Genomic DNA, 14493 nt, shown 5'->3' with positions numbered 1-14493 from the left:
TTTGAGGGTCTTTGTTGTTGGCTGACACTCAGACTCGTAGACCATAAACAGAACTTTCAGTGGTACTGGTTTGGGCTAGTTCGTTGCAATTTATGGTCTATAAAAGTCGTAAAAGTGGTTCTTACAGCGCCCGTAAATTAGCGTCTTTATGTAAAGATAAGAGGCAAAGCAGTACACGCAAGATGACATGTAGAAAATTCACAGGAACCGGCACGTAGAATGCATAGAAAATGCGGTGTACGAGATCCCGCTTGACTGTGGGAAAAAGCACATTGACCAAACGGGCAGATGCCTGAAAGCTAGGCTTCGAGAAAATAATACTGCATACAGAACGGTGCAAGGGCTATTGGGCTTACAATGTTGGTATTGCAGTTGCAGGCCGTTGTTCAGTCACTACAAGGTTATAGCTAAGCACAACAATCAGACAACACGTTAGATAATTGAAGCGTCAAACATTCATCGCCTTGGGAAAAACTGCATCAGTGTCGCTTAATTCGGACTATCAAGTACTATAACAAAAGATATTGGTTATCTTAAGGGGGCAGGATGTTGGGAAAACGGAGCGATACATGTGTAGGCCGTCGACATGTCTGCCTTGGGTGTCACAAGCGCTATTTAGAATTTATCTGGCTATTTCGAATGCACGTGCTCAAGTCTGGTTCATTGCACATGCATATTTTATTATGTATTTCATGCTACGTCACATTCATGTATGTATATAAACCACTTGACATACTTGGGTAACCCAGTTACCCCAAACGTCAAGGTTGCTATGGCAACGTTGACGTTTGGGGTAACTTGTGCAGAACTTGTAACTTGTGCAAGAAACTTCTGCAGAACGTTTGCGCGCAAGTAGGGAAAAGCGACCCGCAGCTGTCTTTGAGAGCCAAATATAGGAAGGTCAGGGAGCAATGTCTTCCGGATTAAGCTCGACGTAAACAGTGGCAGCCTGACGTCACCGAAGCTCAAGCGCCTGCGTCTCCGAGCCGTAAATGCCCCTGCGAAAATCGGCAGGACAAGACTGCAACTTCCATGACAGTTTCTCCCTCGCAGCTCTACGAAGAAAAATTCTGCAGTACTTTCTCCAAAACGAAATTCCGAGAGCTGCAAAATTATCAAGATGCGGTCAGCGACAGTTACAGGAACATGACTAAAATGAGCGTGGGAACAATGCAAATGCTGCTTGAGAACATAGACTTTCCCTTTCGCTAACTGAGAAGGATTGTGCGCTCTTCGAGAGAAAAGACGCCACATTGTATCGACAACAGTACCTGCGTACCATCCCAGAACTTCGCACTGAGAAATGGTACGTACGAGAGGCGGTACATTTTGTACGTTTTGCAGCGTGTAGATGGCTAAGCAAATGCTTAATTCACCCAGCAACCTATACACTGAAAACATCGCTCTCGAGATGCAACAGACGCGACGCGTGTTTGACTGCAATTACGTCGAATCGTAGAGGACGCGCCGTCACGTCCAGCCCAAGACTCCTCAGTGACGACACGGTAGCTTCCAACATTTCTGTGCTCACCATCGAAACAAACACAAGCGTTCTTGCATGTCAGCTCTGTGCATCCATTACTTCAGCGAGACACACAACAAAGTGGAGATCACAAACGCCCCTGTTTTTTCTTTGGGGGGGGGGGCAGTCTCACGTCGTGCATCATCGTATTTTTGACGGTAGCAACGCCGCTCACTGCACTCACCTGGCCAACTTGTATTCGCTCGCAATTTTCGGTGGCGATATGTTCACGCGAGAACCCAGTTGCTCCCAGAGCAGAGCCGCCGCGGGAAGGGCGGTTTGATGCGTTGACAGTTGCGACCGCGCTGGAGCGTGCGTCATAGCAAGATTCCAGCTGCATAGGCGCACACTCACGCCACCCGCGCAACCAATCTAAAGGCACATTCACACCGAAAGCGGAGCGTGTAAGTCGACAAGCGGATTTTCAAAGCGGCAAGGCGGCGAGCGCCCGCGCCTGTTCAGACCGGCCGCGTTGCCTGGCTGGCCGCGCAGCCGGGAAGGCGGGGCATCTCGAAATTTCATTAGCAATTTCACGGACGTGCCGCCATCTCGCGGCAGTTCGGGTTTGTACGCGCACTTTCAATGTTTTTTTCGTCGTGGGTTGGCGCGCTCCCATGCGCTATCTACTTCTGCAAATGATGAGCTCAGACGAAGAAGAAGAGATCGCTGGCATTTTACTCGCCACTTGTCTAGTCGCTTTTCAAGAACAGAAGCGAAAAGCTCAGAGAAAGACAGCCTGCCAACGTCGCTGGTGGGTTCGGCCAGCCTTGCAAGAGCGAGATAGAATGGGCCATGCCAATGTGTTGCTGCCCCACCTACGTTCGCGCGACTTGGAGTACTACAGAGAGTGAGTATCCGTTGTGTTTCTGGCACGCGCTTTGGGAGTGAAATATACGTTATGCAACACATGTTCTTTCTTCTGCAGCTATTTGAGGATGCCTCCACGGTGTTTCGACACTTTATTAGAACTCCTCAAGCCAAGGATTCAGAAAAGTGACACGAACTACCGAAAGGCGATTCCGCCAGAGCATCGGCTAGCGCTGGCTGTGAGGTAAGGCTTCAGCGGTAATAATTTAGGGCTTTTTGTTACTTCTGTTTTCTTAGCAAATGTCTCATTATACGGCAACTGAATGGCACCATGCGAGCACTATTTCATATTTTCTTTTTTCGACGTGTCTTTTGGGGCAAGTTCCTGGCTTCGGGGGAGACACTCCGCTCCTCATCTTTCAGTTTTCTTTCTCGTCGCTCCACAGCTTGCATGATTGTCCACGAAGTGTGCCAGGCGATTTGGGAAGTGCTTAGGCCGGTTTACGTATCACGGCCGTCAACTCCAGCTGAATGGCTAAAGGTAACCCGTTCATTGTGATCTATGCATGGTTAATGTCTGTAAGATGTACGCTTACTACATTGCACAAGTAATTGTTACAATATCTTATTAACAGGATATATAGGAAATTTATTTGTAAAAGAAACTTATTTCTGCACCGCACGTCCACAGATGTTGCTTTGTCTGAATTTATGGCATTTTGTGTCGCTGACCGCAGGTTGCGAGAGAGTTCGAGGAAAAGTGGGACATGCCACATTGCCTTGGTGCAATAGATGGCAAGCACGTGAATGTTGAGTGCCCGGCAAACTCAGGAAGCCGAGACCGAAATTACAAAAATACGTTCAGCAAATCACTGCTCGCTGTGAGCGACGCAAACTACAGGTACACACATTCAATCATACCATCTCGCATAGTGGCAGTTCAGCAAAGTCTAATTTTCAGAAACATTTTGATTCCTTATTCTTCTTGTCATGCTTGTCTTTCTTCGAAGCTTTAAATGAACTGCATAACTGCCATGCAGTACTACTTGGTGTTATTTTGATAACAAGTAGTTTCCCTGACATCTCGTATGCACCAGTAAGCAGGTATGCAAAGTTCCTTCCAGCTATTTTTCGCACTGCAGTATTGGAGGAGTGTTTGTTGAGACTGGCAGAAATGTATCAATAGATGCACTGCACCAAAACATATGTACAGCTTATGTAATGCTTCTTTACTGTTTGAGGGCCAATTATTTGGTCGAAAGTGACTCAACAGGGTGTATTTCTTTTTCTATTGCAGATTTAAAATCTTGAGAGTAATGTAGATGTTCGGAAAGAAATGCTGTGAGAAAGGCTACAGTGACACAATAATAATTGGTGAAGGTATGCACCTATTGTTTATAACGAATAATAAGAGAAAAAATAATAAAGAAAATTAGAATACGAGTAGAAAACAGGGTGCGTTCAAATAGACGTGATTTACAGGATTAGTAAAATGTCCGTACTAGACAACTGTCATTTTAGTGCCAGTCAGCATCATGGTGCTGCGCAGGCCTCTCAGCTGGTGCTCGTCGTATTTGCGTTTTTCGTCTTTGTTTAATTTGTGGCCTAAATTTTGCTCAAATTTAATAGCCACCAACCAGCTCACACCAAGATTCTGCCCCTAAGTCACTCCTTGGTCGAATTCATAGCGAACTGGTTACTTCGTCATCTCCAGGGCCGACATTGATCTATGGTACAGTTCAGTGTGTTGTATACTGATGAGTCACAGTGCTATCTCAATTTATAGCTGTATTCCTGGTACTTGTTTCTATTCCAGTTTCCTGTATGTTGAAATCGGTCACCATGGAAGCGAGTCAGATGGTGGGATCTTTAGCAGAACCAACCTGCAAGGAAAAATTATTGAGGACAGCCTTGCAGCTCCTGTGCCTGCAAGTCTTGGGAGGATAGGCAGCATTCCATATTTTTTTTGTCGGTGATGAGGCTTTCCCTCTAAAGACTTACATGATGAGGCCATATTCCAGAAAAGGTGAGAAGTGACATCACCACAATCGTTGCACATTCTGTAGTAATTACTAGCATTTTCTCACGTAACTAATGGTTTTTGGGCCTTGCTATGTTCATCAATTGCAGTACAGATTATAAAATGTTGTCTTTGCGGTTTTTTTCTGGCATGTCTGCATTTAGCAAACGTATACAAGTTTGGTGGAATATATAGACTTGTAGTGAGGCTTTCGCTGTGTAGGTGCATGGATCATAAAAATGACATCCTGAGAGGTCTTAGACAACACATAGCATTCAATACAATCTTATTAAAGCATTGCAATAGAAGTGCAAGCCAGTATATCAGTCCAATCTTGTCACCTCAGTGAGTCTGCTGTATTGTAAAACACCTGCGGTTTTTACAGGTCTTCAGCCTATTCTCTCAGAGAGCTCATCGATAGCAACAAAACAAGCTTGCAGTGCAGAGAGCAGCACCACCACACAATTTGAAGAGCTACAGCAAAGGAGAATATTTAATTACCGATCGAGCAGGGCTCGCAGAGCTGCCGAAAATTCTTTTGGAATTATGGCGCAGAGATGGCGGATCCTTCGACGGCCTTTCAAAGCCAAGGAAGAGAACATCAGAAGGATAGTATCCGCATGTGTCGTGCTACACAACTTTCTTTTGAAGGAATCGCCTGAATCAAAGGCCACGTACTGTCCTCCGGGCACCGCCGACACCAAGGACTGGCAAGGAAACCTGACTGATGGAAACTGGAGAGCCGAAGGCACACACAATGGAGCACTAGTCACCTTGAATGGTGCAGGTTGCCACTTAGCCAGGTAATGTTGGAAGAGCTACGGAAGTACTGCTTCCATGCACACACAAGTTGCAGTCACATAGTTATAGCTAACATTTTTTGCCTAGCTTGCGACGATTTCATGTCAGTTGGTGTGCCACTACTTTGGTGCATCTGTGTGCACTAACACACACACATATGTATGTACTACCACTGGTATTTCTTACGATTGCATGTTTTCCACCAGTATACTACGAGGGAACACCTATGTTCCACTCAAACAAGATATCACAACGTAAAACCAGTGCATGCAGTACTGCCTCATACGTATCTGCAATGAACACAGGGCCTTCATTCGAATAGTGCATGTATAGATATCCCCAACAGACTTGAATTTAAAACTGTCACTGCTATGTAGAGCAAATGAACAGAGCGCATCTATGTTCTGCATTTTTAAACAAGGTAATTCCTACAGATAACCAAGTGCAAGATGTCAGGTATCGCAATGCACTGAATCTTTGATGGTATAGTACTTAATTTCAATAAAATCAGCAGTTTGCTAACATTTCTTACATTTGCAACACCAGTTCTTGTGGCACTGTCGCACAAGCGTTATAAAATTTTGAGAATTTTTCATGTGTTTACACCTGTCTGTTGTGGCTCTCCTCTCCATCCTTGCCTCATCGTCCATTATGAAGTGCCTTACAGTGTGCATCTGCCTCAACTCCTCTTTGCATTCATATCTAGATTGCGCAGTGCACAAACCCTGCACATAACGATGCCAGTCATAAACGTGATGTGATAACAATGCCCAAGGAACCTGTGTTGTGAATGAACATTGCAGGAGGTTATACATTGCATTGGACAAAAATTAGCCAGTTTACATAGAATGATGTGCGTCACAAATGCTTTGCTTCATGATTACAATGTGTGTGCTGTGTCTGCAAATGTTCTTGCTGTATTACACAGTATTTCAGCTAACTTAAGGAAACAAACAATATTTAGGGAAATTATGCTTCGTAAATAAGGTGCCCTAATGGAAATCCTTCATTTACAGGGTTGCTTATGCCATGCGCGACAAACTGTGCAGATATTCATCACAGAGAGAAGGGTGCCGTGGCAGGAGAGCCACGTAAAAGACTGCAGATGGTAACCAGCCAAGTAAGTTCGACTTTATTTACACAGTATTAGAGCATAATAACATCTGTGAAACAATACAACAAACATAAATGCAAGCAGTATGTCATGAATTAACCACTTACTAATCACTTGCATTTTTATTGCCCTTGTTGTTTCATAAGTGCACACACATGGGAATGCAGGTCTGTTTTATATCCAGCTAACGGGTTTATCCTACCAATTCCTAAAAGAAAATCCCCAGAAGAACATGCTGGCTACACAGAAAAAACCATCCAAATGCATTTCAGCAAACATGCATTTTCTACAATGAAATTACTTAGCACATCATCATGCTCCGCTAAAGACATACCTTGATGACTCTATGCAATTTTCTTGTATGTAATAATCTCACCATCTAGCCAATTCAATCTTGTGTTCATTGATGTCTAAAATTTTAGTGTAGACAAAGTTGTGTTGGAGCACTGGAAGTATTACAGCAATAAATAAAATACAAGAAACAGTATGGTACTAATAAACTACAATTTATTCATTTGGATTTCCCCGTCGTTTGACCTCTTTGATTTTATCGTACACTAGGTTGTGCACAGAATGCATGATGTCAAATTGGTCATCTGCAGGTAAAGTGCGTAGCATACCAACCATTGTATGCGCAAAATGGTGCAGTACGTCTTTCTGCTGCTCCCTTTGTTCTCGTGATGCCTTTATGTGGCTAAGACACTCAGCTGCCACAGCCACGGTCCCAGAGTCATCGTCGCAAGGACTGCAAGTGGACAATATATACATTTTCGTAATACTCCACACATCTTACGTCATATATTTCACAACTTACGTCTTCTGGCTTCTTGAAGGCCTTCGATATTTTCGTAACCTTCATGCACTGCGGAAACATTAAAATTATTGTATATACCTCCAACAATTTCAACACACCTCATTCCACAGCAAGTTCCTTGCCTTCTATTTGGAGCCTCCACTTCCAGTTCCTGCGAATCTGTCTGTTGTGGCCTGCAGGAAAGATAGCACAAAGTTATGCACTGGGTAGCACATTACAAAGCTTGGTTTCCATAAGTCAACATGCAATAAAACATGATATCATTACGTTTCAGAGGTGTCACTGCTGGGAGTTCGGTGAGAGCTGCTGCCTGCCTCAAAATCCACCCACCCGACCTCATGGATCTCATTCAATTAAAGTTCAAGTTGGGAGTCATCCTGGCTTCCGCTGCCACTTTCGGCAGACTTGTCTCATCTGCATCAAGCATAACTAAAAACATTTGCTGCAGTTACGCATCTAATGCTCTGTTGATGCTGGCCAGATGTTTGTTGATTTTTAATGAACATTCGAGGCACATCCGATCAATCAAAGTCACTGCAGTGTAGTACAAAACGACATCACATATTACAATTGCTTTGTGTTTGCATGAGTTTTATGGAATAATATTACCACGCATAAAATTTATATAATCACATGCAACAATGAAGTTGCAGGACAAAGTCAACTTCAAATTGATAGATAGTCTCCTCAACTTACCCTCCTGTCTGCTCATAGGCAAAGTTGCTGCAAATGCTGTAAAAGTAGTTCGTATTGACAAGAAATGACCATACTGATCAAAACAAATAATGGCGTTCTACAAAAAGCAAGAGTCACAGGCACTTGTGGTGTAATTATGTTGTACATGGCAAGTTAAACCGACAATAAAGTAGCACCATAATGCTGTGGAAATTGGAATTGGCCTAACTGGTAACATCACTTACATGGGCTCCTCGTACACTTTTTCCATGATTGGGATCAGTGCCTCAAGGTGCTTCCATTTAACTGTGGGCACATCTTTGGCTCCGACCCCACTTTTCATCTTGTCCCTTGCTTTAGTTTTAGCTTTTGTGAAGTTATCCTTCAAGTTTTTGAATTTGGCTTGGCAAATTCAATCTGCAAAGCAAGAACAAAAGCATTCCAACGCTGTACATATGTGCATCTACATGGTAAAAGCGATACATCTCACATTTTTTTTGCAGCAGCATGCCGGCTAGTCTAGCACAGTGATTTTAATATATTTCATTTATAATTGGGGCAAGCAAACTCAACAAAAATAACGAAAATAAATGCAGGCATGCCGTATAGCCCCTTCAGTTGTATGAAATGAAAGAAAACGACGGAGCTTCCACCCATCCGTCTTCACACGTGTGGAGCTCGGTTAATTTTCAGGCGTATGTTCAAGCTCCAGTGCACTTTAGCATAAGTCTAGACACCGATAATGTATGCATTCAAGAGATAACGCGCAGTTTTTCCATATATCAAACAAACACACATCCGCGGCTGTAAAAACGCACGGTTTGTAAATGCATATCACAAGCTGAAGCGCGGGCGTTGCCGACAGAAACGCGCAACTCGACGTGATCGTCGGATTGCGTGGATCAACGCTCAGAGTATATATATATGTTACGTGTTCAGCGTACAAGTCGCATATTATGCCTACATACGCTTTTTAAACATCGTCGTGACACCGTCGTTATAAACCGTCTTGACAACACAACGCGGTAGATTCCTCGTTGGCTTCACCTATTCTCCTCTCACAAAAGCATTCTTTAATGGTCCCCTTTGAGTTAAAATGTTCTGAAAAGTCACGGAGGGCACCAAACGCAAAAACCCGGCACCAGCGAAGATAACTGCTCCATGAGAGCAGACCCGGTCTCAAGTACGGCCCCTACTGCAGCACAGGTATAATCAGTGATGTTATTTTTGAAAGTGGAGCGCCGTAAGGCCCGAGAATAGTATAATGCGGGACGTTTGATACAACACGAGCGCTGCAGGCGCGAGAAAGACTGTCCGAACCACCCGCGCGAGGAGAATAGGCGACACCAACGAGGAATTTACCCATTACGCTATTAACTAGGTGATGTGCACTTACCAGTCACACCCAAATCCTGCGAAATCTTCTTCCATATCTCTTTCTTATAATCCGCTTCCTTGTACCTTGGATCACTTTTGTCGTACAGGACCGGGTACTGTTTGAAGATGTCCAGCAGCAGTTCCACGGAGAACACAGTTGGCTCCGACATGGTAGACGCCATTTTCATTCTGATCAGCGGAATGTTTACATTCGTTCACAAGCGCTTCCGCCGGGTCGGGTTCTGATTGGCTGCGGCCAAAGCGGTCAACTTGTCCGCGCGGAAAAAATCGGTCCTAGCGCGATCCGGCAAAGTGGCCGCGTATTTTCCGCAAAGCGGAAAATCCGCGGCCGCTTGGCCGGATCCGCTTGGCCGCTCGGCCGCTCCGCCTTCGGTGTGAACGTGCCTTAAGCCCTTTTGCTTCCGCCGGGGAGGAAAATGGCAGGAAAGCGTGTCGCGCGCGCAGCGCTGCCTTCGTTTCTGTTCCGTTCATTCTCGAAAAGAGGATAGGCCGGCCACGCGTTGTGCGTTCCCCTGAAGAACTGGCAGCCTTTGACGAATGTACTTTGACGAATGGCGGCGAGAACTCGTGAAAGGGCTTGCCGCCGGCGAGCCCATCCAGCTGTTCAGGTCTAAATATAGTTCGACGTAGCGTGAGCGCACGCAAACTATGTCACGTTCGCGAGAACAACATCGTCTATCGTTCTACCGATGGTTCAACGCACTGGCGCCGCCAACGAAACCGGACGCGGCCATCACGTAACGATGCTAGCCCGCGCCCTGATAACGTCGGACTGTAAACGCGCCTTTAGAGCCGCCCGAGCCCCGGCAGTCCGACAGCAACGAAAAGAAGACCCCGAGCTGAGAGAGCGGGAGGCCGAAGCAATCCGGCATCGTTACCTGTGGGTTACTTAGCCGCGACGAAGGTAAGGTGGACGCCGGACAAGCTTCGCTTACCCCGCTTTTGCGGTAGGGGAATGGTGGGTCATTTTTTATCATCATCATCATCATCATCATCATCATCAGCCTGGTTACGCCCACTGCAGTGCCAAGGCCTGCAGAATTTTTTATGACCTACCGTTAAGACCTATCTCTAGTTCGGGATCTGTGTGAACGATGAAGGCTGCTGATTGGGCTGATTAAAAAAAAGAAGTCCCGGGTTCCCACCCCCATTCGCTTTAGAGCCACGTTAATTTCACGTCCATACTTTGGAATAATCTCAGTTCGGAATATTCTTACGTTGTCGTGCCCCATACTGCATCTGACCCTCCTGCCCCTCTCCTACTCGCCGGCTGCCCCGTGTCTGAACACTCTACTATCTGTACCTCCATTTAACTACATCGATTTCGGCGTACCGCATGCTAAATAACTCCGTCAAAGCCCCATTCAAAAAAGTTCAAAGCTCTGTCGTCCACTCTAAGATACATACCGAAACAATAACGTGTTACACCTTTGCCTGTGGAATGCTCGAGTTTTAGATGCCTCTCGCTATGACATTTTCCTTGTCAGTGCCGATAGGTTTTATCTGTCACTTAAGATAACTGACTGTGTCAGCCCGAGGCAGAGCTCCTCCAGCAGCGTGAACGAATGCACTACTTTGCTTTCAGTCATAATGAATATTCTAGTTTATATTGTTTATTGTAGACGACATATTGGTCTCTGGTTACAAACAAAACCGATGTTGATGACCAAGTAGGCTAGATTAAGGAGTTTGTTTGGATATTATGCACAAATACACTTCCTAATTCAGACCCAAATGCTCCGAATATTCACACTGGTTCTTATTTGAATTTTTATTGCCGTAAAGCACATTGATCACGCGCACTGAAAATCAGGAAGTCATGCGACTAATGATTGTAAAGAAGTCCGCTTTTTTCTTACTCTCTTGAAACGCCTCTAAAAGCCGACTCACGATCCGTATATTGCTTTCTTCGAAAAGAGCACCTCTGACCGGCTGCCTCAATATTTGCTAAAAATTAATAACATCCGATATGAAAAATTAGCTACGGTTGTGTAGTACAAAGTTAAATGCAACCGAACTGAATTTTTAAAGGAACTTCTAGCGAAACATCACAGTCGCAATTTAGGACACATCATCTACAAGAAAGATACGCTTCGTACTAACTACGGCGCACAAAAATTGACATACCAAGTTCCTGACTTGCTTAACGAACACCCCACCGTAATGACATTAATTAAAGAAGGATCGTCCATTCATATCTTTAAAAAGAAGATGCATGTTTACCCTTTAAAGATACAAAGCTAAGTTTGCACACTTTCAATTCCTTTTTTTATCTTATGTAACTTGCATATGCTACACTTCTCTGTATTTTTCTTTTTTATTTATAGGTATGTATCAGGTTGTTGTTTTTGAGTGCAAATATTCTCAATATACATATTTTCTATACATTGGCATGGCTTTTTTAAAAATCACAGTGTGTTCTTTTCCAACCTATATTCATATTTAGGTCTGACTGGTTATTCATATGTGTATAAGTGGGTGATCGGCAATCTGTCAAGCTTTCTGTGCTTTTACGCCGATTCCCTAAGCAACTATGTATACTGGTTGTCTGAAATTAATACGTTTCGCGTTTGAAGAGCTCTGGTAAACGCGGACGGTGTCTTGCCCTGATCAACTGCGATAGAGTCAAGCACGGTAATCTACCCTTATATAATATTCAGATTTCAACGACGGTGTCAATCAGTTTTACCCGATGGTTCCTACATCTCGTGATGTGTTGTAGGAATAAAGGTTCAGTAGAGAATTGGGGCGTGAATCCTTTAATGACGGCACATATAAATTCCTAATTATCTTATTTCCTATCAAAATCGGCAAATCACATCGAGAACAGTTGAGAGTGACTTTAGCGTAGGCTAAATAGCAGGAATGTGGAAGCCTGCGGGCCCACGAGACATTCATGACACAACTTGACATTTTCATTAAAATGAGTGGTTCTTCCGATTTATTACTGGTTTTCTCCCAACAAAATTGGGGGTTCGAATGCCCTAATTAACTCTACTTTATTTAACTGTTCCTTAATGAACTTCCCCTGACACCGAAGGTCGTGCGCTTGACTCCCACAAAAGGTTATGCGTTCGAGTGTCTTAATTATTTCTAATTTAATTCACTGTGCCCTAATAACTTCTGCTTAACACCAAAGGTAATGGGTTCGACTATCGATTTTTACGATGTCAATTGTAATCCAACTTGGAGCTATATACTGTTCGCCCACATCTCCAAGTTCCGTCACGTGTTCGAGCGCCTTAATTACCTTTGACTTGATTACCGCCGAAGGCCGTGGGTTGGACTCTAACCAAATGTCGAGGGTTTGACACCCACAAAATGTTGTGGGTTCTACTATCGACCTTCACGATGTGAATTGGAATCCAACTTGGAGCTACATGCTGTTCGCCCATACCTCCAGGTTCGGTCGCAGGTTCGATTGCCTTAATTACCTTCCACTTAACACCGAAGGCCGTGGGTTGGACTCTAACCAAAGGTCGACGGTTTGACACCCACAAAATCTTATGGGTTCGACTGTCGACCTTCACGATGTCAATTGGAATCCACCTCGGGGATATGGCTGGTTCACCCATATCTTGGAGCTCGGAGCTTACTTGGAGCTTGAATTTTAGCGCCATAAAGGCAGGCATAAGATTTTTCGACGCATGATCCATCTAAGGCTCTCGCCTTACTAAGCATAATGAATGAAAAAAATATATATGTTAGAAGAACCTTTTTCATATATAGGGGAGAAACACCAGGCAGAAAACTGGAAGTGGGTTTCACCCCGACCCACCTGTAGCTTCGCTTGCAATCTGTCTAGACAGCTCTCACTATATACATATATATATATATATATATATATATATATATATATATATATAATTATATAGTATGCATGCCACTTGCCTTACGTCACTTGCGTGCCGCCACTGCGCCCGGACATCTCGCATCAGTCTGTCTCCTCCGACCGTGCTTTCCAAAGAAAGCGAGTCACATGCCGAACTTCTTCGTCATCCTGTGTTCCTGCTTTAAACGAACAAATGAGACTTGCTGCATGTCATTCAGTGTTGGCCAAAGACATTTAGCGAGAAACTTCATTCTGAATACTGAAACTCGGCAATAAAATTTTTTTCTGGTATATTGCACTTAGGCAACACTCGTAATAAAGGGTTAAGCACTTGAATCCTTTCTTAGCCTACGGCCCGGGCATCCGTCCCTCAAATCTAAAAGCTTGCGACACTATATTTGGCCATGTATTGACAAATATGTAAATGTGCTTAGCTTCTAGCACTTCATGTGCTTTCCAGGGGATAACTGGATCTGTCTATACATCTATGTTTCTAACTGTATTCCCACCAACCTGTGTAATTGGGTAGTCCTTGCCCGAATGGTAAGGCGTCACGCTGCTGTGCTGAGGGAGCGGGGTTAGAAACCAACCATTGAACCAACTTGGCTCACTGGGTATGTGGCAATGTGTACCCATCTGCCGATATTCAATGAAACTCTTTGATTTTGACATGGGCCACTGGAGATGCGGGAGTGAGTATGTACTTCTCTTCGATGTATCTCTTTCACGCTCACTTGGAGTCAAGTCAGCGCAAGTTGACACCACCTAATGTGATCTCAACAAAGCCTTAGATGTAGTAAGCCACTTACTGCTTCTGGTTAAGCTTGCGCACTCTGGGGTCGACTCATATGTCGTCAATCTCTTGCGAAGTTATCTTCTTGATATATGTTAACGTCAATGGCGGAACATCTTTATACATGGCAGCAAGCGGCGTCCATCAGGGATGAGTATTAGGGTCACCGCTTTTTAAAGGTTTTATAAATGACGTTTCCCGCTGTTGATAATTATCATTTCCTTCTATAGAAAAAAAGTAGGAATCGGAGGAGCATATCTATTTGGTAGAGCATGTGAGTATTTACGCATATGCCAGTGACATCGGTCTTTTTTCAAAATATTCGTACTGTTGACTGTGGCAATCGGCACTCTGACCTGCTTATTCTTTCTAAACTGTGCAAAGATGAAAATACATCCCCTAGAATGCTGTTAGAACCAAAGTCACGTACTTTTTTTCAAGCAAAACAGCAAGTATTCTTTTTTTGTGCGTACATTTTTTACCATAGTGTAAGGTCTGTGAGAACGGTGATGTCCGTACATTCTTTGATACAACCTCACACTCTTCTGCTCGCACTAAACTCGTTGCAATGTGGGGTACAGCAATGGTATTACAATGGGGGTGCCGCTTTCTTAAAGGGCCCCTCACCAGGTCTGGACATTTTGAGCTGGCAAGCGCAGAGCATTCGATGCGCCATAACGATCGTGTCTGCAAAGTATTACCTTACTACGCGCCGCG

This window comes from Dermacentor variabilis, chromosome 3 (assembly GCF_050947875.1).
Source record: "Dermacentor variabilis isolate Ectoservices chromosome 3, ASM5094787v1, whole genome shotgun sequence".
Taxonomy (NCBI): Eukaryota; Metazoa; Arthropoda; class Arachnida; order Ixodida; family Ixodidae; genus Dermacentor; species Dermacentor variabilis.
Note: the sequence above shows the minus strand (reverse complement) of the source record.